We start from the raw sequence: 21,661 nt of genomic DNA, 5'->3' as shown, positions 1-21,661 counted from the left end.
GTCATTCTCACGTTATGGTGGTAGGGGGACTGTAAATGTATTCACACACACTACTCAACCTAAAGAGCTTTGTAGTCTACTGGTAGCCCAAACAAGAGTTTTCAACAAAATGAACCAGTCATGTGCTCATTAGATAGCAACCATATTAATAGATCCTTGCCTGCTGTGGCATTAATGATACCTTCAAATTTGCAGGCAGATTCTCAGTATAACAGAGAATGGAGTTCTTGATTTCAATTGAGCTGCTGAAACCTGCTGAGGATATGTATCTGTCTTTCATAAAAAAATGGGAAAAGCAGACATACACCAGTTTCCACCAAAGAATTAACTCCTCAGGTTCTTCCTCTGCTTTACGAGAGATGCCATCCTCATTGAAGGTCGCTTTAGTATGTGTTAACTGTTAGCACACTTCCCCAATCATCATAACTACTGATTACAGTGTTTTCCCCTTTTTCCTATTCCCCCATTCTGATATGTTAGCTCTCCATCTTCTGACTCTTTGATCCTTTGCCTACATGTCATGAAGTAACTGAGTGGATCAAGATGAGCTGGGATGAGTAATAGTTGTGGCTGTGTGTGCTTGGGGGAAAGGAGAAATGTTGCATTTTGAACTACGTTATCAAATCTTGGCAACTGAACAGGAAGTCCCTTCAACCTCCAGGTAGGCAAAATATTGATCATCTGTCTTGATTTGAAGAAGGCTTGGTTGTGGCTTGCACAAATTCCTCCCAGCATTCTCCTCTCCGTTTCCAATCCTCATTTCAGCTCTGCTTTCTTCTGACTGCACAGCACTTACTTTACAAATTACAATCTTTAGCCAACCAACCTTACCCATTCTTAGTTTCTCCTCTTTCAAAACCTTTCATTTTTAATCTGGCCCCACCTCAGTCCAGCTGGGTTTCTCATCTGTTGGAGCTTAACCTACAGCTGTCAGAAATTTTGCTCTTTCCTTTAATTCCTTCGGTATTAGTTCAGACAATTTTGCCACTGATGTGGTGACCCTTCTTCCTGGCACTACTTACTCAATATATATATAAAGGACATTAATGTTTGCCAAGAGCATGAGTATGCTGAATAAGCTGGAGAAACTTTCCACTTCTGGTACAAATTTCCCAAGTTCTTTCAGAGTCTACCTTTACCCAAGTATGAGCCATGTTCTGTGAAGAATACACTGTGGGATCCTGCACAATGCGGAGTTGATTGCTGTTTAAAAATGCCACAGCATCTTTCTAAAGCTCTTTGTAGCCATGCTTTTTCTTTCCTGTGCTTTCTGAAAAACACCAGCTGCCACTCGGCCATGGCCCCTAACACTACTCCAGTATATTGGTTTAAAGCTTGCTCAGAGGGTAGGCTCCCAGGGGTATCTTTCTCAACAGATCTCATTTTCAGAAAAAGAGAGTTGAAGCATCAATATAAGATTTTTACAGTAGTGTAACTCTTGTTAGTTGATAATGTGCTCACTGGTACAGAAGGTGACTTCTACCAAAGAACTGTTTCTTACTATTAACTTGTTAATGTCCTCCTACCTATCTTTTCATTTTAGGTGAAGACACCAACAGAGAGATTAAGTGACTTACCCAAAGCCAGAGAGTATATTAAAATGGAATTTCTACCTCTTATTTTTGCTTCACTGGATATTAAGATTTCCTTGACTCTGAAATATTTGAGGCAGAATGGCTTTGAAACTGTTATTTCAAGTAATACAATATAGTAAGATGACAGAGTAGCACTTGAATTGGTGTGAAGAAAGAACTGCCTTTTCAGTGCATTGCTTCACAACCTCTTCACTAACATTAGTCTAGCAATACCTGTTTACAGCTGCTAAGATTCTGGCCTGTGAATACAAGTCATCATTTACACATCACCTAATATATTTAGTATTTTTTCCAGTTCACAATCATTCCTCCTGGTGTTTTCTTCTATGTATTGTTCAACCCAGCTTCAAAACTCCCAAGCATAAACCTTCCATCACTTATCCCAGGGAACAACTGGAGTTGAAGCAATGGGAAACACCTTCCTTCCATTTTTCTCTTTCTTTTATCATATTCTTAAGTCCCTCTTGGACCACACAAAGCCATTTTTAGCTGACCCCTCAAGCTCTGGTAGACCATTATGCAACACCCTTCCAGTATCACATGCCTATCCACATCACATTAAGTATTCTTCCATTTCTTCCATGTGTGGTTTTTGTATGCTTGCTATATCTGTATTATTTTGTTCATCCACATCTCTGCACTGAGGAAATGCCACACAGAAAATTACAAACACAGGCCATCAGCATGCCGTTTCCTTTCAAAAGGTTGAGTCACTCCCTTCTCAAACTCTGGACTTTTTTCTTTAATTTTTTGTCAAAAATGAAATGATGGGAAAGCAGAAGTTTACAGAATTGCTCTGTTGGAAGGATTTATTTCAGTTTGGGGTTTGGAATGTGTTTCAAACTGAGCCAGCCCTCTCTGAAATACATAGTCTTGCCATAAAAGTGTCAGGGACCCTTAAACGAATCACTGGTTACTAGGTTTTGATCCTAATGGAACAATTCCAGAACTGCAGCAGGTTTTATATTCCTCCCTAACCTTTCCAGAGCTCACTAAAAACATCTGCCTTGAATAAATCCACAGCAAAGAGAAATTTATCTGCTTATTTAATGCCCAGCAGAGAAGGCTATAACCTTTATTTACAGCTTGGCCTGTGTGAGTATTGCCAGTCCCAGTGAGGCTACAGCTTTTCTTTACCTGCTCTACAACACTAACAAGTGGAAAATTGACAGCAAGCAGCAAATAACCATTGTATTAGCACAAACTTGAGTTTTGAGTTTTTTGTCTGGACCCATCAACTGCTTAGATTCTTCCTGGAAAAGTCTGCTAAGTTAAAACAGGCCTTCTGCTCCATGCATCAACACAGCAAGTAGAAAGAGCTGAGAGAGAACCTGTTGCCTGTGAAACTTCCAGAGTTAAGATTCAGTTCTGCATCTAGGTCTGGGGAAATGCTATTGGAAAGGGTTATTACTAGGCTCCCAAAGGAAAGAAATAAGGAGAAAAAATAAAACACATCTATTGAAGCTGTACACTAAAGGACAGTATTAAAAATGTGCTACTACAAACTATTCCCCATTGTCGCAAACCTAAAGGCATTCAGTGACCACCAATGCCAAATATATTCAATGACCCTTTTTTCTTCTTTGAAAACACAGGAAAGATTTTTCTAAAACTTGACCTATATCTATGCTCCATAAGAGAGCTGTTTAAATACCAATTTCAAAAAGTAGGTTTGCCTACTTAAATGTGTCACAGTTGCACTAGCTGTTTTGGCTCATGCTTTTAACTTCAAAGTCATACACCCCACTTTGTAATGACTGTTGCTGGCACCAGTGAGGTTAACAATGAATTCAAACCCACAGCACCCAAAAAGAGTCAGCCATAAGTGACAATAAACCAAAGTGTAAGTAACTGTGAAACACTGATGGGGTGTGTACTATTACTGAGTGTTTCTCACTTTGACAGCATCACCTTAAGACTATTGGAAATGATGGCAAACACTACATGACATATTCTACCATTATGTTCATTATACTGCTTGACATTAAGGCCTAGATAAACGTCCCGTGTTGCTGCTCAAGATTACGTCAATACACAAGCAATGAGATTGAGAAGAAAACAGCTATTAAAAGGATGTCGTGGTTTGAAACACTCCCCACCCGCCAATTACATCATATATATAGCACGTGCATCAAAAGTTGTATTAAGACTGGCAATGATACAACTGTTACGAAGTGGTTATTCAGAATAACTCCCCTCATAGAGATGATTTCATATGCTGCAATATGAATTCCACCAATGACTAAAATTCCTCTCAAGAGACAACCTTTCTCCCATGAAGTCAGAATTTTAAAACATCCAGATTCTGTCAGCACATAGTGTTCAGTTGTGCTGCTATTTCTGTAGACTACCTTTGCCTTTAATTCCACAAAATCCAGAATTAAGACCTATGTATGTAAACTACTCAATCATCCAATAAAACAGACAGCTGTATTTGGGTGGTTCAATCCATCTAAAGAAAACTGATTTTGAATCTACCTTTGAAAGATACAAACATTCTCTATTCAGCTTTTTATACTTCTCACACTATTTAAAATGTGGCTTTAAACCCAATTTGCATACCTTGCTGCTTTTTGAGGAAGGTTGTCCCCTTTGTAGGCTGTTAAAGAATAACAGGGTATAGTAGGTAGTATTTAACATCCTAAAATAAGCAGGTTTGCCGCTTCCACAACTATATGACACTGCTTTTTGACACCTGGTGCTCAGTGAGAAGAACTTGATATCGTAACTGCCCATTTGGGACAGAAAAATACAGAATATACTCAGAGAAAATCTATGGAAGTTTTTGTTGTTTTAATTAACATGTGCACTGATAAAGGGTTATGCAAAAATAGACTTTTCCACTCGTCTTGAGACTTTTAGGGATATGCAGCCCTTGAGGCTGTATCTCATTCATTGCAACACAGAAATAATTTATTAAAAACACTGATAGTTAGTAGCATAGCTAGCACATTTATAGTTAGACTGTAGCGTCCAGAAGCATTCAAACAGCATGAAAACAAAGTTTGCATGACCTGGGTAACAAATCTTGCAAGAAGAATGGCAGTAATGAGAAATGTTTTCTAATGCATAAAGGTTCCTGCAAAGCAGAAGAGAAGAAACTGTCTCCCACATCCACAGTGGATAGGACAAGGAACAGACTTTTAAGAGAAATTGGCCAGTGGGTTGGTAGATGATATGTGCCATCAGTGACTTCCTTTAGAAGAACGGTAGGTGTTTTGCTTGTTTGGCTGCCGGCCTATCTCAACATTAAGGAATGCCAGAGAGTGAGGTAACTTTTTGAGAAGGGTTTGTAGCCTGTCCTCTGTCCCATGCCCACCTTCAACCAGAAACCAGTCATTTCTGGGAACTACATCTCAGAAAAGGCCACAGAGATCAGCAGCTGCAAAGGGATAAGAAGAGGATAGCCTCAGTTGTAGTTGCCAGATGTTACCATTGAGCTCCAAAGGGTATGCTTTGGGGAGATCATTAGAAGTCGTATCAGGAGGAGACATCAAGGGAGATGTGGAAAATCATTCGGAATATCTGACAAACTTTGACCTTTATTCTGCTGCCTGCAAACAAAAGCCTGACACAAAAAATGAAGGGACTTGGCCTAGCAAATACTCATTACTAGAAGGGCATAATCTGCTTGCACCTTTTGCAAAACTTAAAGAGTATTGATCTATCAGATTGTATCAAGAAAGCATCAGAAAAAATGCAATTAAGTAGCATGACAAATTTTGTAATGTAATTCAACTCAAAGAAGTGAAGATATAGAAAAAACCAATGTATAGCACTTACACTTGAAATGTGGTAGAGACTGTATAGTGTACCTCTTCTTCCAGTGTCTAGGTATCAGCAAAAATGGAATATTATTTACTTTATTGCAAGTTATATATTGGATGGGCTCATCTGAAGGTCATACAGTTGAAGGCTCTCATGCAGCCCCAAGAGATTCAATCCAGACAGTAATAGCTGTTCTGTGGATGTGGCTCATCCTAGGTCCTACAAAAAAAGAGGTGTTTCCCACAGTCATCAGGTTCTAGCCAGCATCCTCTACCTTCCCTGAATCAAGAGCCAGGACGTTTTGGATCTGGACCTTGATCAAAATACTTGTGAAGGGAATGAAGGACTCAAGAGCAAACTTAGCAGAGGATGCTAAGAAGCAGATGCGCTGTAGCACATGCTCTGTTCACGTGGACAGAGCTGTGCTCTCTAGCAAGAAAAAAAGCCACTTCTTGTTGTAACAGTTCATACTGATGTGAACTCCTAATGTCAGTCTTAGGAAAAAAGTACTACAAAACTGTGGAGACTACAACATGAACATCATGAATACGACCCCAACTAAAGATGGTATATTTTTATTTTAATTTAAACTTTTTGGTTAGTGCAGGTGGGAAACATGGTTATGGTCAGTGCGGCTCTTTTGTAAGTCTTGTAGCAAAGCTTCTGTTAGGCTCAAGCTGCAGTTTGCTTTGACAAATGAACAGCAGATGTTCTTCATAAAGGAAAGTGGACATGATACATTGTTAAGCTCCTTCTGAAATTTTAAACACACATAAACCATATCTCAAGAATAGTGTATCCATTTTAAAAGCTTGCTTCTACAAAAGAGAACTTGCCTGGCAAGGTTAAACATGAAAATGTTAAGTATTTGGAGACTTAGCTACGACCTTGCAAACAAAGCAAATAACCTGCCTCTTCTATGGAGCAGTCTAGAACCTACAATTGCCCCATTTAAAACAAAAATCGAATACATACTAGGACTAAACATAGCTCACTTCAAAGCATTAGCTATTCTATGTACAAGAAACAATAATGGTCTTTCTGTAAAACTTGGGTATGTTTTTGTTTAAGTGCTGAACTCCTGTACACTACATCTGGTGTTTAGGTTTCTTGTTCCACATGCACACAGTCCTCACAAATTAGTTCTTTGGGCGTAACCTTAACTGGAACACAACTCCGAAGATGTAAGTCTTCTCAACTGGTGTGTGTATTTATCTGTTTCTTCTTCCAAATGGTATGGAGCAGGGAGAGAAAAATGACAACGCAGGCCTTCAAACAGACAACTGTCTCGCAAAAAAAAAAAAAAAAAATAAAAATCCAACCCCCAAACCAAAAAACCAACCAAAACCAGCAACATTAAAAAAAATATTCAAAAGTAGAAAGTAGAATCGAACATCTGCAAAGCACCACCAAATGCTACAACTCTTTCTCCAGGCACCCATCCCTGGCAATCGCTGCATTCTGTCCTTGGGCAATCTGAGACCATGCATAATTGCGTTGAGCTCCTCAAGATTTCACCTATAGAAATTTCAAACTGTAGACATTTTTTTGATTCTCATTTGTGGCAATGAAAAGAAAACCTTGCCAAACTGAGGTCTTTGATATCACTAATGCTAACATCGTGAGTGAAGGAATCTCATATTCTTTTAGTTTCAGGTCGAAAGATCATATGCCACAACACTAACACAGAAAGGCTGCAAGATTTGTCATTGCCTCATTTGTCCTGATGAGAGATACAGAAGAATTACCTGGAGATGCAATTGATAGAATTCAGTGGAAGGGTAAGGAGACCCAGGAGGTAAAAAGACACTTAGCACTTTCTTCCTATTTATTAAAAGCCATTCCTTTAAAATTATTATTTCAATGCAACTGTTAGTGTGCCATATGAAGTTTACCTCTTCCTAGTCTCATGGAAAAACCTGTGACCCAATTTCAGAAGATGCTGAGTAATGTGTAGTTTTCATTGACTTAAAACATGATAGTGAGTGCTGAGCGCTTCTGCACATTTTGACTGCTCTACCCAGCTGTGGGGATATGAATGAAAAAGCATACTTTTATTTATTTTTAAAAGTCCACTAAAACCCCCACAATATCATAAACCTACATGGACCAAGTTCAGATTTTGGATCCTGGATCTAATCAGTAGATCACAGGATACAATTACAGAATTTGGGTGAGACAAGCTAGGGGAAAGTAAAGAGTTAAAGGATTCTCTACATTTTCACATGAGACCCCCTTTCATAGAGTTTCACTCTGCTGTATGGCAATGTGCAAGGGTTTCTGCAGGAGCTTAGCAAAAAGTCCTAGAAAGTGTGGAATGATTTGATCACATGGAAGAATAACTTCCTGCCACATTTCTGTGCTTATTCGCTCCCTGACACCAGTACCAACAATGTAGAATTCTGCAGCAAAAAGACAAAAGTTTATCTTATACAAAATTCTTTGACTCTGATGAAAGCTCATTACATCTTGCTTCATTAACTTTGCAATGCTCCATTTGTCTGGAAGCATGCTTTCAGTTCAGATCAGAAACCAATTCTAGCATTACATGTACATTACTTAGATAATCTAGAAGAAACATACATAACTGGGTCTAGTGAACTGCTAGTGCACTTCACAATTCCTAACTGTCTAAGTAGGAAGTCAGGTACTCAAGTACAAAACTTCCATCTTAAAATACATAAAGAAACATGCACACAGAAAATGCATATGCAAACACAGCCATTAGAGTGGTCATGGGCAAAAGATGCTAAAAGAAAGGAAAGGTGCCCAAAACAGTAACGCACTGGAGAATTCATGAAAAACAGCAAGCTTCTTTGCAAGGAGAACACTTTGGGCCCTACATTTCTGTGAAGCTTTACAGAAATGATACAAATAAAACTGGTTTGGATTTTCTATCCAAAAATGTCAAGTTGTGAGATGGTCACAAAACCAGATTTACTTCATGCGTGCAGCTGAAATTTAGAGAACAGCCAGAAGTTTCACTGTGGAGCATACAAGCCTGAGCAAGTGCAGTGACATCCTTAGGGCAGGCTTAGGACAGCCTCTGAGACTGTGTGCAGGGAACTCTCTGTTTTAACCTTGTTGTGCAACATTTTACTGTGGCTTCCTATTTTTTATATTTCAGAAAATAGCAAATACACATTCTTTATTCTCTTCCATGTCATTCATGATTGTATAAATCTGTTTCAAGTCCTTGGCTGCTTGTATTGTTCCAGCTGAAGAGCCTTTGGTTTTTAATCTGTGCTTGTACTAGGAGCCATGAAATACCTCCAATAATCCTTGTCAAATTTTATGTTCTTTTCTAACCTGCGATAAGGACAGATCAGAACTGCATGTAGCATCCAAGATGTGGGAACCCACAGATTTCTAGATTGACACAGCAAACTGTTGGGGTTTTTCTTTTTTTTCCAATCTTTTTTTAACAGTATTTGCGATTTTTCCCACTTTGAGCTGATTAGTCAGAGCACTGTTCAGGGCAAGATCTCTCTTTTAAATAGTAATAGCTAACAAAAATTGAACTAAGTATATTTTATTTTTCTACTTTGTACTCATCAATGGCAAATGGGGTTTGATATTTTATAGTCCAGTCACTAAACAGAATGTGATCCTTTTGCAGAGGCCACCCCACCAATTTTAGTTTTGACTCTTTAAATTAGTTCTGCATTATCTGCAAATTTTGTTACCTCACTATTCAACCCTTTTTTGCAGATTGCAAAGGTGCTGAACACAACACATACTACCACAATTCTTTAGGGGAATCAGTATTTACAGTACTCCCAGTAGGGAAGAATTTATGATTATCCATGGAAGACATGGTCTGCTAACTGAAAAGCAGACAGCAGCTGCAGATCATTTCTTCTTCAATCTTCTATATTTAGTCATATTTTCCTGTAAAATTCAGTGTGGAGAGTTCCCAGAGGTGCACGGAGTATTGGCTTTGTGCTCAGTCACCAGAGTATAGCTGTTTGAATAAAGCATTGCTTTCCCAGGTACCTTAACATCTACAAGTCTGTTTGTCCTAAATTGTTTCTGAAGGACTCAAGTGGAATTTCAGAGCAGCACTGGGTTCCAAGCTGCTTTGAGTTTATTTAATTTCTAAGTTCAAACACCAGCCCCAATTAACGCACCTCTTAAGAAAATGCTTAAGCCATACTTACGTCTTTTGGAATTAATCACATGCATAGTTACTTTTCCTAAATTAGATTTTGTTTCATTTAAATAATAAATTTAAATTTAATTGCATTTAAAGTAACAATGATATAGGAATCTTCAGTCAGCCCCAAAATAACCTGAAACATCATTCAGATGAAATACAGAACATTATCAAGGTGGACTCTACCCTTTCTAGTATAGTGCATGTGAGGAAAACACACTGTGTAGAGAAACACATTTCTGTGTGGCTATAATGTCAATCAGCAATTGAATCAGAGGCTGTAAACCTCTGTTACACTAATGGGGGCATTTTCACACAGGTGTTGCAGTCTCAGAGTGGCAGAGGTTTTTTGATGGAGCTTTAATAAATCATTCTACCAACAGCAACATCTGCCTTTTTACTTTCCCCACGTTGTAGCCAGCTGACCTGTAGCCATTAAGCACATGAGGAGAGTTTTATGCAAACCACCCATATAGCTCACCTGGACTTTTTTTTCATGTAAATACAAGCTTTCTGACCTTACAATGGGATTATAAGTAGACTGAATCTCTGTCCATTTTTAGATTTATATTTACATTTAGTTGTTGTTCAATTTTACCGCTTTTTTAAAAAGTTTGTCTAGGTTAGCAATTCAAAAACAATCAGAAGCCATAAACCTCAGATAAAGTCTAGAAGAAAGCTTAGGCTATTTCCCCCAATTGCCACTCAGATGCTGTCCTGGCTCCCTCCTACTCCCTTATAGTTGCTGCACATTTTTATGAGTTACACTGGCACACAAATATGACAAGGTCTCTGCAAAGCAGTGAAATTCTGACAGTTTGTCAAAGGAGGAGTGTGCAGGATACTGAGTTACGTACAAACTGGTGACAATTTCAGTTCCAAAATAGGTAGCTGTCATGTGGGAAAGTGTCACTCTGACTTCATAGCTGAGGATCTGAGACACGGAGACACTCAGGGACTTTGCCAAACTCACACTAGAAGGAAATCAGCTTTCCATATTTAGTAAAGTTAGATCAAATTATCCGACCACATAGTTCCTCCTTGCCAAGACATTTGCCATTGCAGCAATCAATGCAAAAACTGAACTGAAGTTGCAGTACAGGAGGGCAGCTGCTCTTCTTACCCTGAATAATGACTGACACCATCAACATCATATGAATGTGTTTGCGTATAGGTATCTAAGTGCACAGTATCGAGTAACAGTAAAGACGGTCCAGACAGAACAGGTCCAGAGCCTTGGCAGCAAAAAGAGAAGCATGCAAAACAGTGTTACAAATAAGAGAATGTTAAGTCACCACCTTAGAAGAACGTGAACAACATAATAAGATGTGACTCTGCCAGCTCTCAGTAACTTCATTACTGCCATGCAGCTCCGCAGAACACCAGTGTCCATAGAATGGGCCAAAAAGATTTCAAAGGCAAGGTTAAACACAAGAGATCTCAACAAAACAAGGAAGATAAACTTTGCAGCCCTTGCTTGGGTGAAACTCTCATCAATTTTAATGATAATTTTCTCTGCTTCTGAGTCTCTTCATACAGAAAAAAATAAGGCAGACTGAAAAGAGGAAGCTTTCTTCCCATGGACCAACTGATGTGAAGGCCTTTTAAAAAGTGTTAAATTTTATGAAGTGCTGGATAGTTTCAATAGCTTAAAATGCCAAAAAATGCAAAGAAATAGCTGATCTGTGTGCATGGTTATGGGTCATTTAAGATTATGCAGTAAGAATGTAAATGAGTTCAAAGGGAAACAACTGTGGCTGCTGAATGGAAGTAAGGCTCTTGGTAATTGTCCCACATAGCCCAGTAAGCCCCTAAAACATGCTCTCTTTCCCTGTCCTCCTCCTTCCCATCTTTGGTGATTCTGAATCAAGATGTCTATCAAATATTACTAAATGAAGCAGCTGCTTTAAGTCAGTAGCAATGCACTGAGGAGCATGCCAGAAGTTTCCTGATAGGACCTCATTTCAGAGCAGCAGCAATCTTTACTACAGAAAACAAGATTTTGAAAAATCAAACCAGACTTTCACTGCGTTGCGAGAGCTGTCAGAACAGGAGCAGTTCATTCATTTCCACTTCAACAGGACAGCCTGATTTACTGTGTTTGCTGCTACTTTTGTTCATAAATTTTATTTGGCAGCACTAGGAGAAAGCCTGAAACACAACAAGTTTAACACAATAAAAATAAGTTGTTGGGAAGCTGTCTCCCCTCTCCCTACCACAAAAAGCTTAGCTTTTAACACCTGACAAAGGTTTTTACTTTCAGTTGTGAATCCTTTGTTCAGTAGCAGTTCAGAAAGGTGGATAAAGATTGTTTAGACCAAGCAGGAGCACTAAGAAGCCCCCTGACAAATACAGGATGAAATTAACACCAACAACTCACTCTGTTATTAGCAAAATGTGTGTACATCCCCACTTAGAAGGAAAACTGTAAGCATTTAGCTGTTTTATCTCACAGAACTAATCATAGAAAAAAAAAAAAATGAGCCACAGCTTGAGACTGAGCCACAGCTTGAGACTGGGACATCATCAGGTCAAAAATCTCTGCTGATACCACACAAAATAAGCAAAACTAAACAGTGTCAATTATTTTCAGAGCAACATCCCTTCATAACAATAATATTTGAGGTTTGAATTGGCAGTCACCTTTTAAAGATGACAATCCACCAGTTTCTTTCCTTTCTCAAGAGAATTATCATCATTCACTGTAATAACACTTGCAAAAAACTAATTTTTCCATTGTATATTATTTCTGGAAGACTGAAAGATTATTATTTTTTACTTAACAGTGTGAAGTTTCTGTCTTAATAGGATGTGAATTTCTTTTATGCGTCACTGAATACTAGTGGCCCTATCTTCTTGTAGGAGCTATGCCACTGACCAAGAGAGCTTCATATTTTCCTAGTTTGGGGATGCTGTTCTTACGAATTCAGTATCAATACATGCTATCAACAGGTAAGGTATCTATATAAATTTACATGAGCACACACAGTATGCAAGACCTACTGTGGAAAATTAATAAAAAAGAAAATATGTTCTTTCTTTCTGTGCCCAAAACACACAGCTACTGGAAAATATGTTTGGAGCTATGAAATTCATAATTAAGGCCAACAATCCACATCTGGAATGTAAGGTGGTAACAGAAACTCTTTGCTCTGAATGAACATGCCCGTACTTTATCAATTTCCAGCCAGACAAGATTTATTTCCTGCAATTTAGGGGTCTGGCAGTGGCCACAGAAAACACTAAAAGTGGATTTTGTTGCCGAGTTGACTGCACAGTTGCATGTTCATTTAAAGACCGTCTGCTGATAGTGACGAATGCTGCTGGCAAAGGCAGTGCTCTGGGTAGGCTATAAAAATTCTCCTCAGTTATGTGTACTGCTTCGTTGTTAATGCTACTTGGTAGGACTGGCAAGCACACTGGGCATGAAATATCATTTGTTTCAATTTTCATTAAAAAGTAGAACTGATGCAATTACAAAGAGGTATAAAATGCAATATTGGATTGTGAAGATATTAATACATTAGACAGCCTAAACATCTAGCATTTCTCATTGCATTTATTCAGCCATGTGCAACTTACTGCTGTGCGTTAAATAATTAAGACTTCCATACACAAGCCTATTGCAAAACATCAACTGCTCATTAGCAACTGTCAGTGATGTTTTAAGCTTTCCAGGCTTCAGACATATACTTTTTAATAACAGCTTAACAGAGCTAACTCATACAGTACAATATACAAACTGCTGTGTTTAAAATAAAAATAAAAATTAAGGGCTGAGAAACAACTGTTTAAAAGAAAAAACCCTCAAAGCACTAACTGAAATACTAAGTATAAATTGATGTGGCTATAAATTTCTAGTTCAACAGTTCAGAATAAATATTTATAGACATGCTGAGTTCAAGAGAAATTTTGTGGGCTTGCCTCTTCTTTCTAATGCTTTCTCTCAAAACTAAAATTGCTGTGATCTTGGTAAGAGCAACATACACGTGCACTCAAAAATAGCTACGTTTGTTTAGGTTGTGGAAAAAGTGCTTACTCTGCATATGCTTTCAATAGAGCTCCACTTAACTGCAGTTGCTGGCATTCCTATTGAGGGATCTGAACAAATCCAACATAATGTTTTCCATTAAACCTATGAGCGTGTAACAGTCTCCCAAGCAGACAAATCTTTGTCTACACTTCTGTCCATTAGCATATCCCAACAGGCAAATAAATTAGCTTTTGTGTCAAGGCACCGAGGACTCAATTCTGGCACTGTTGTTTTCATTAAGTGATGTTCTTAATCCAACAGCACTTACCTAGATATTAGTGATATTTGCACCTATTGCAAATCCTAACTTTCTCTTCAAAATGAGAAGCTATTTATCTCCCATAAGGATAGGTTCATGTCTGAGGTACTGGATGGGAACTGAACTTCTGGAAGACAGCAGTTCAGGTCTGAATTCAGGCATGTATTTCTGTGGGATCTTGCACAAACCAGTAAATCTCACTGTGCTTCAGTACTCCACGTGAAGGTCAAGGGGGGTACCAGTGACTATTTCCTCTGTTGTTTTAGCTAGGATGGTCATCAGAGAAGGGTCCAACTCCAGTCTGGCCTCTGTGTTAGATGTGTTAAATACAATCAGCAAACATACACTAGGACTCCAGTTGAATTAGGCTGTTTAAGTGGTATATAAGCAAAAATCAATACCGTTTACTATAGTTCTTTAGCCTGTATTTCCAAGATTTTATCCTAATTTTTCTTCCAGTGCCCTGGCTTTTAACATAACTTTGTTCTGAAATATTTATATTTGCCTCCCTGTAGAGACAAACTGCTGAGTTACTCTCCATCAGAATTTATATAGACCAAAGAATCAAGCTTAAGTATATTGAACTCCAGGGTGTTCACAGAACAGAAAATTTCTTTATTAATTTTTTTCCTGATAAGTATAGGAATGTAATATAAACGAGTTAGATTTCAGATATCAGATACTACCATGTGTGGGGGGGTGCTTTTACAAAACTTTTACAAAACAGTGTGCATTACACTAATATTCTATGCTTTGCAAAACCAATTTAAATAATACATGCACCATAACTATAGGCTTGCCTGTGTATTATGGGGCACATGGAAAGAATGGCAACCTCTCAAGCCACACAGTTACAATTTGACTCTACTGTGCAGCTAGAGGAAAATTACCATTCTGATTCAACATAAGGCAAGAGAGCATAGAGCCGGATGAAATCAGCTCAATATTCTGTCGCCAAAAGCCAAGTAACCATGAACAATATTATTTAATTTATCAGTCTTTGCTTCCCCATTTTCTCTGGGCTATGTGTTCAGATTGTTGTCATCTTTAAATGAAAAGTTCTTGTATACATTACACACCAGCATACAGTATGACTTTTAACTAGCATTTTAGTAAGCTCAGCTGTAGTTATAATAAATAGTATATTCCATAGACTAAAATTTACTATAGAATTTTGAAAAGGTGCAGCCAAACAAGGAAAATTCAGAAAGAAAGATAAAATTCATTTTTCTATTTCACCTCATTCTGCACATAAATTACAAAGGTCTCTGTCCAAGCAACAAAAGCATGCAAAGCTGACTTGGAATTTGAAACAGTTTTAGCCACAGTATTTTCAGAAGACAAAGATTGCGTTGTTCTGTCTGGCTGCAGGTTTACAGCAATGCACTGATTTACAGAGAATAAAGCTATCTTCATCAACGGAAAGCCTAGAAAAAGTTTTGGGGTTTTTTTTTGTGGTTTGGTTTTTTTTTTTTTTTTTTTTTTTAAATGGAACATTTCTGGGTTTTCACTCTTCCATGCAGAGTGATGTATATTCCTAAAACTCCTCTGAAGAAGAAAAGCATAAGAGCTCAGGTTATCTCTAGAATCTCACTACAACATATCCTTGATGTGGGAAGGCTAGCTCGGAGGTCAGGTTACTAACTTGCAAGTCCACAAACATGATTTAATTCCGAACCAATAACCTGGCTGTCAAGTTTCCTAAAAGAATAAATTCAACGTATTTAGGCAGACAATTAAAGGCCCTTATACTGGACTGGTCATCAGAGATGACCAGTCAGTGGAGTGCCTTGATTTTTCTGGCTTCTACTAGTGCAGAGCTTTGACACATAAGCTCTGACAGCAATAGGAGTAGCAGTGATTCCCTTATCAAGCACTACCCTAACATGTCAACATCTCTCCTCTTCCAAAGGTTATCTCCTCCATGTAAGAGAACAACACAGGTATGTGCATTCACATGTGGTGTTGAATCATGAACTGGTATGACTTTTGGCTTAAAAATCACAATGAAGGCAGGTTTGCACCCAGACACTAAACAATAAACTCTGGCAGCTTAGGCACAAGAAAAAATGTGCTGTTTCAAGCACCTGCAAGAGATTCAGTAACCTCCAGTAACATAATGATTATGTCTTACAGACTGCATATTGAAAACCAAACTGGGCACCTATGGAAGGACAATCGGGCCTTGCCCACTTTTGTTCCTGACTGTACCCTCTGTTTGGATCCTGAATCTGGCTCATTGCTCGCCGTGTCTGGGACCATCAGTAGACACAGTTAGAGCACACAGCACTGCCTGCTGTGTTCGGAGCCTGTGGGACTGTGGCCCATCAGTGATGGCACAGCCCACGCATGGCTCACCCTCAGCTCCTGGCTTGCTTTCCTTTGGGAAGCAGCCAGCCCTTGCTGCTCCCTGTCAGACAGACTGGTTTCTCTCCTTCATGAATGGGTTGAATTGTACATGATTCACAGCAATGTTATTTTCTGTTCAGCATGCACTTAGACACTAGGGAGTCCAGATGTTACATGTAAAAAAAAACCCTATGTTGTCTGGTTTTGCCCAGTAGGTTTCCAAACTTCACACTGTATCCACAAGTGAACAGAGCCAAGTAACATCTCAAAAGCAAAAATTTTTAGCTTTGGAGTCTAGGTGCTAGAGTGAGTGTGGACTGAGGAAAATGCCAATGAGTAATGATGTGTTTTGATTATAACCCTTCTCCACATGTGGCCTTCTGCAAAGTTTCTGAATGCATCATGCTTGCTATCTATTAATGACTACTTTCTTTTCCTACAGGGGAAAAGCAGAATTATACCAAAGAGTGTGATTTGGTGTCATTTGGTATAATTTAGGTCAAACTTTCAGGGACACATTTATAGACAGTCAAATGCATACTTTGCTATTTTATGTGCTCTCATACTTACACATAGCACTGAACCACTCCCTGACCTTTGTGGTTTCATCAGTCAGATGAAAGCAAGGTGCTGGAGTGAAGTTTAAGCCTTGCTTATGATGGGAGAAGGCAAATATATTACTAGTTAGCCAAATGCATGTCTGATAAGTATTCCATCCTACCTTTTGGGTCAGCCACAAAAAGGAAATGTAAAGTTTTTCCAGCTAGAGGCATATTATTGGAAGAAAAAAAAAAAAAAGCCAAAACCCCCTCCCCATTTCATGCCTCTCATGGCACTATAGGTTATTGCAGCACAAGGAAAAGGAAGTTAACTGCTCACACTGTTCCAGTTACTAGGTCTTCTTTAACCTTTAAGCCTATTACGACTGTAAAAAGAATCAAATGCACAATTCCCCAAAAAAGCAAATTTAAAACATCATAATGATAAGTTGCAGTCACGTTTCATGTACTGCTAAGAACATTTATTTAAATATGAAAGCACAATGCTACATGATGAGCTTTATTGACAGTGGAATTGACCACAACAAAGACTTATGCACTGGCCCTGAGGAGCAAGGGAGACTAGCCTGGAAAAGATGATGATATTTTTCAAAAAGCAGAATTGAAGAATCTAGTAAGACTTTGTTGAAATTTGAGAGACTCATGATTAACCATCATGCGACAAGAAAAATAAGAATTATACCGACTGCTTCTACACTGACTTACACAGACTCAATCTCTGAACATATCTTTGTTCAGCTATTTAGGATATGCTGATTAGCTGTTTTTCTCTTGGGAAACAGCTAGTTTTTCTTCTATTCCTTTTTCAGACGTTTTTATCTTATCATCCCTAAGTGGTGGACTGTATGATTAGTCATGGTATTTATTCCATCATTGTTTTTGTAAAAGACTGAACCTCCTTTACACCACAATATGAATATTTTCTATCTCCTTTTTCTCTGCAAATTTGTCAATACATAATTTAAGAATGTTTTCTCTGACTTCTATTTAAGGACTACAGAAAAATAGGAAGTCCAAAAAACCCTAATAATGAAGTAAATTTTCTTCTAAATCAACTCTAGGGATATCCCTATGGATAAATCCTTAAACACACTCACCTTCTTTAGCTGACACAAGGACATGCTTTACGATGATACATCACACTAGCAGGTGATCACAAAACAGATATCTACAATGAACTTTTCAGAGTCAACAGTTTGTTGGTTCCCCCAACTCAAACTGGAAGCAGGTAGATGCAATTAAATTACACAGCATTTTATTGTCTGGTTCCTCATGTGATTGTAATTACTTCTATCTCAAAATCCAAAATAATTGGAAACACATTAAAGAAAAAGTAAAGAAAGAAGGAAAAAGTGGTGACTGACAGTAGCACAAATGCATGGTCTGGCTTCAGCTAAAACAATGCTGGTTTGGGTAGATACCACACAAAATAATAAGAGATTCTCTTTAGCTCCATTACATTAGTTGAAGTGCTCTAAAAAACTTCTATTATTATTATTATTTTTAGAAGTTGCTTTTGATGTTCCTTTAATCACAGTAGTTAGTACCAAAACAACCAAGAACAGGGAGCCAGTCTTTCTGCCATTGCACAGAGCAGCAGAGAACTCCTGTTCCCAACTGGTTCTAGATAAGCAATTAAGGTGGAAAAGGAGATAGAAAGCAAACAGAATAATAAATATGATAGTGGTAAATAGCACATTTTTTCCACAGTTTGGGGCTGGATGGGTTACTGAAAACAGGCTTAATTATACAAAAAAAAAAAAAAAAAAAAAAAAAAAAAAAAAAAAAAATCAACCCTGAGAAATGTCAACTGAGAATATGGATACTGTATGTCCAGTCTTCCCCAGTCATGGCCTCTTTCCCGCTTAGAAATTTTGTCTGGGTGGAATTTGAGGATATTCAGCATTGTCTAGGATTTCTGAATGTCTGGCAAATTGGAGCAACTCTGATAAAATTTCTGACTAAACTTTGCTGCCAAATATCCAGAAATCTTGGCTGTTGCCTCAGCGCATGTGCAGATGAGCTGCATGGGATGGTATACGAAGTACGGCACTTTTAAGAAAATCATCACACACACTGCACACAGGCTGCACAAAGAATGCTTAAATACTTCTCCCTGGAAAGTCCTGAATATATCTATGACAGCCATAGGTGACGGGGAGACAGATATGAAGTGAATTTATGAGTTAAAGAGACTGAGAGACAGAGTTGGAGCTCACAGACTATCACTCCTGTCTAAAACATAGAAATTTCTTGAGCAGCAACTTGTACCCCTGTTTTTTCCTAAAGGACATATCATACACAAGGCAGGGAAAATGGGTGCCAACGCATGGGTGCTTGTGTCAGTTGATGAAGGGAACTGTCTTTGAATAATTCTGGTGTAGATGACACTGCGTGGGGAAGCAATCCCACCTTAACCACTTCCCAGCAGAGCAACCACTCCCACTTCGCCCTTGTCTAAAGCTGAAACTCTTTTGAGCTACTGTTTCTATATACCAATACAGAGTTATACAATAAAATAAAATAATGCATGAGAACATGTAAAAGCTTAAAAAAAGCGCACTGTGGTAAGTGAATATAATGGGAGGTCAATTACACCAAGGAAGGAGAAATAGCAGAAGATCCAAACAGAAAAAAGATATGCAATAAGCTGCTCACAGACACCTAACCTGTGTTTATTTTCCTTTTTTATTTCAGCTGTCTATACCGCAATATCTGTTTGACACAAAATGTTTCAGTAATGCACCACATTTTTCCAAGAATGCTTGCTGGTATGTGGAAAGAAAGATCAAATAAAATCTCCAGTCAAATCAATAACTTTCGATTCTTTGCTCCCAAAAACATGCCTCAGTGTTTCATGTCAGGTTTCTGGGAGTATCACAGTGCATGGTAATTTTACAGATCAGCACAAGTCCTCCCACAGCATGCACTTTCATCAGACAACTGTCTCCCATGAAAAGATGGATCTTTCCTGAGTTTCCTCCTCATTTGGCTCAGAACAGGCACTCCTCCAGAAAGTGCAGATCCAAAACCACCATCAGCTTCATGCAATTAGCTGCCCAGTACATTTTGTAACAGCAAACATCTCATGCCAACACCAAAGGATTTTGTGCCATGTCATCATCCTCTGTCATTATATGGGCTTCTCTCATTTCGGATCCTGCCTCTCAAATCTAGACATACAATGTAATTGAGGCATACTTCTGGAGTGCCCGCTGACACAGGCTTGGGAATGGAGCACACATTGCTGCTTCAAGTCCAAAGCACAGGGAATGTAACAAAGGTTTTGCCATGCAAAGCTGGTGCAGCAGCCACAGTAAACCAAATCGCTTAGATATCAGTTTCTTCATTAGCAGGTAGTTTAAAGGATTTACAAATGGGAGTGATTCCCTTCAATGCTTCCCTACTCTTTACCTCTTAACACACCACATGGGTCTCCCCTCTATCTGAGAACAGATGGCAGAATCACTGCCAATCTTCCCTTGCCTCTTGTTTCTCATTGCCTGATCCCAGTTTATTTTCTCAGGCATGATTTTTCAGAGTACCTGTGCAATCAGCAGCAGCAAAAGCAGCTCAGAAGTTGGTAAACTGATGCAAATTGTTGGACTTCGTTGATTCGAACAGATACAGACAGGGTGTTGCAACAGCGGGGTGATAGAAGGACAACCGGAAAGCACATTAAAAAAGGGCAGGATTTGATGTTGACCTGGCTTGCCTTAAAATTTACCATCCATCTCCCTTACCTGGAGAGGGATGGAAGGGGAAGAGCAAAACAGTAACTACTCAAATGGCAGTAAACTGAACTCAGTACCCCAACATCTACTTGAACTATGAACTACGTGTCAATACATGAAATCTAGCTCCCTGGGATTAGAGCACCAGACTAGATTTAGTAGTTTGATAACTTGGTTCTGGCAATGGACCATATATGATGGTTCACATGAAGCAGAAAAACAACCCATACTGCACTGTTGCCAACTGTGTAATGTTTTATCCAAGGAGAAAAATTCTTTCCTGACCCCTAGGCAATCAGTCTGTGGTCTGTAGCATGACATTTGGCTGTTTCTCTCAAGCAGAGCTGTAGCACAAATATTCTTTAGGCTCATAAAATTAATGACCGTCAATATTACCCTTAAAAATTATACATGTGTGCAGCCAAAGCAGGTTGAGTTAACTGCTTGCCGCAATCAAATGCAGAGGTTAATATCACTCTGGACAGGGAAGGGTTTATTGGAAACCAGTGGTTCTTTGACTGTCTTTTTTTACTGCTTGACACTCAGTGACATTACAGTAAAGAACCAGAAGTGTTCACACTATATTTTTGATGTAGTGACTCTACTGCTATTTAAGTTCAGGAAAATTATGTGTGCGCAGCTAATCACATAGTTATCAACTAAAAATGCTTGTTTTGGGCAACCACCTTAATTTTTTTAAAGCAACAACCCTGCTGAAGACTATTTTATTGGTCTCAGAACCCAAAGCTTAAAATAGGGAGGGAAAGATCAAGAGAATGTGGTTCAGTGGTTAAAGAACAGTAAAGATTCTAATTTTTTGTCCTCATCTTCTCCCTCAGTTTGCTGCAGCAACCTCTGTAACTGTCTCTGTGCCTTGAAGTACAGAATCATAGAATCACTTTGGTTGGAAAAGATCTTTAAGATCATCGACTCCAACCTTTAACCTAACCCTGCCATCCCACCACTAAACCATGTCCCTAAGCACCTCATCTATCCTTCTTTTAAATACCTCCAGGGAGGACAACTCGACCACCTCCCTGGGCAGCCCATTCCAGAGCCTGACAACCCTTTCGGTGAAGAAGTTTTTCCTAACGTCTTGCCTAGACCTCCCCTGGCGCAACTTCAAACCATTCCCCCTCGTCCTATCGTCTGTTACCAGGGAGAAGAGACCAAGTCCCACCTCACTACAGCCTCCTGTCAGGTAGTT

General features: G+C 38.8%; 1 protein-coding gene across 2 annotated transcripts in view; it reads right to left on the bottom strand.

Moving 5' to 3' along the window:
- The window catches only part of MYLK (myosin light chain kinase), a 223,816-nt gene that overhangs the window by 129,873 nt on the left and 72,282 nt on the right, over window positions 1-21,661 (bottom strand). The window lies entirely within an intron of this gene.

This window comes from Egretta garzetta, unplaced genomic scaffold (assembly GCF_000687185.1).
Source record: "Egretta garzetta isolate BGI_Z169 unplaced genomic scaffold, ASM68718v1 scaffold326, whole genome shotgun sequence".
Taxonomy (NCBI): Eukaryota; Metazoa; Chordata; class Aves; order Pelecaniformes; family Ardeidae; genus Egretta; species Egretta garzetta.
Note: the sequence above shows the minus strand (reverse complement) of the source record. Positions and strands in the feature narration are given on the sequence as shown.